Below are 2,691 nucleotides of genomic sequence, written 5' to 3' on the forward strand. Positions count from 1 at the left end.
TAATTATTGTGGTACCCAGACACCAACCAAATAAGGAAAGAAGATAAAGATGGAGCAGCTTCCTCCATGACACCTGGGCCTTAAGGAGATTCCCAGATGGGAAATTCAAGCCTTTAGCCAGGAGTGGAAACGGACTTCAATGTAAATACAGAAGTAAAATTGGGCATTCCCTGCTGTTTTTACTACACCTGAATTGCTGATTTTTCCAGACAAAATATTTGAGATTTTCCAGTAAAGACTGTTGTAATATTTGAACTAGTTCACAAAAACCTGGGAAGGGTTGTAGTTTAAGAGATATGCATATGAATTATTGATCCTTAGAAATCTCCGCTCCCAGAACTCCCAGACCTGGCAAACGTTTGGGGACTGGTGCTAAGACAAGTGGTCCAGCCTGAATAAAAATGTGACCCTCGATCAGGGATGTGAAGCCTCTGAATTGTGGAACCTGCATTTGTTCATGACTTTGAACTAAAAACATCCCCATTTTTCCCAAAGGTGAAAAACAACCAGAGGGCTCGTCTATGAACTTTATTGCACATGGAGTACATGAGTCTTTTGGATTGGACTGGGGTGGGCATGTGTGGACTGGGACTCTACCCCTGTGAGGTTTTATACTTGATCATCAGAGTCTTACATTGAACCAAACATGAAATAGGTGGTGATGTGTGGAATATATATATTGAATATGTATGTGTATGTATATGTGTGTACATATGCACACATACATGTATAAAGTATATTTTTGCAGATTTCCTAAATGATTCACAAGGCACCTGACTCTACTTAAAACGGAAGGATGCAGCAGAAAAGTGCAATTACCAAATTACTCAGGAGGAGAAATCTCCTCTTGAGTAATCACTGTCATGAAATCTAATTGGAACTGAATTTAGAAAACATTTAAGACGAATTTAAAACACAAACATCCAGTCAGTGCTCAGTCATTGGTTCACTTCTTCATTGACTTATTTGCTCACTAGTTCATTCATCAGCTGAATTAAGTTCTTTTGGTACCATCTTTGCTAGTGGTTGCTAGAAGTGCTTCTTCGTTCATCCCTTCGTTCAACAAATATGTACCAAGTGGTGGGGAACAAGATGGTGCACAAGTCAAGACACAGCCTCCGCTCTCATGTACTGTCTAGCAGATCACTTTAGGCAGGAACTTAATAATTAAACAGTAATTACTTATAGCAGGTGCCATGAAGGAGAAGCCCAAGGGACGATGGGAGACTTAACTGTGGGGTCAGTGAAGGCAGTCTGTGGAATTGATATTTGAAGGGATGTTTTTCCCCTCTGTGTTATCCTAATGCTATCTGTGCTTTTGCACTGAAATGTGAACTCCCTCTGGAAGCAACATTTTTGCTCACTTCCCATATGCTCAGGGCTTATATCCGGACTGCTTCTCCATTCACCTCTTATCTTTACTTCAGTGTAGCCCCTGCTTCTCCTGGAGGAGCAGACACAGTAGAAAGATCTAGTCTGTAGGTCTCACACACTCATTTGGGTGTGTGTAACATCCTCACATCCTTAGTCTTGAGATATAGGGGATATATTAGTTTGCTAGAGCTGCCATAACCCATAGCACAGACTGGAGGTTTAAACAACACAAATTCATTTTTTCACAGTTCCAGAGGTGGGAAGTCTAAGATCAAGGTGTCCACAGTTTTAGTTTCATTCTGAGGCCTCTCTCCTTGGCCTGTAGATGGCCACCTTCTTGCTGTGTCCTCACACGGTCTTTCCTCGGTGCGCACATCCTGGTGTACGTTTGTGTCCAAATTTCCTTGTGTCCATAGGGACACAAGACAGATTGGATTAGGACCCAACCTAACGGCTTCATTTTAACTAACTCACATCTTTAAAGGACTTATCTCCAAATATGGTTACATTCTGAGGTACTGGAGGTCAGGACTTCACCATATGAATTTTGGGTCAACACAGTTCAGCCCATAATAGGGGAAACTCACCCCCAGTCCCAATAGGACCTCTCATCAGGCAGCAGGGCTCTCATTGCTCGCTGCGCCCGGGATCACACAGGGAGCTGTTCGAACAGCCAGACCCAGGCCCTGCCTGCTCTAGACCAACTAAATCAGGAATCCATAGTTTTCCCTTAAAGCTCTCAGATGGTTTCAGTGGGAAGCCAGGGCTGAGAACAACTGAGCTAGAATCTAGAGTTGTGCTTTCTGAACTTGCTTGACCTAAAAAGTCACCTGAGGCACTTACTGAACATGCAAATAGTGAGCTAAGAATATTGCATCAAAAATTTCTGGGGACATTGTCCATCCTCCTCTTCCAAAGCTCGTCTTAATTAGCTCAAAATGATAAAAGTAACACGCTTTCCAAGAGTCACCTGAAAGCTGGATAATCCCTGTAGTTTTAAGTATTAAAAAAGGATAGCCTCTCTTGAATTTCTGCAGGATCTGATCCTTTAAGTGGCCGCAGTGAAGGGCCCAATTCATTTTTTATAGGGCAATGAGATGATTTTATGTGAAGTTCAATTATAAAAGGATTATAAAAACATCATATGACATGTTTTTATAACCTTTGAATTGAGGACAGGTGGTAAGAATTAAGCTCATTAATAGGAATTGTCTCTCAGTAAAGTAGCACTTTTTTTTTTTTTTTTTTTTTTTTTTTTTGCGGTACGCGGGCCTCTCACTGCTGTGGCCTCTCCCGTTGCGGAGCACAGGCTCCGCG

This window comes from Physeter macrocephalus, chromosome 14 (genome assembly GCF_002837175.3).
Source record: "Physeter macrocephalus isolate SW-GA chromosome 14, ASM283717v5, whole genome shotgun sequence".
Classification (NCBI taxonomy): domain Eukaryota; kingdom Metazoa; phylum Chordata; class Mammalia; order Artiodactyla; family Physeteridae; genus Physeter; species Physeter macrocephalus.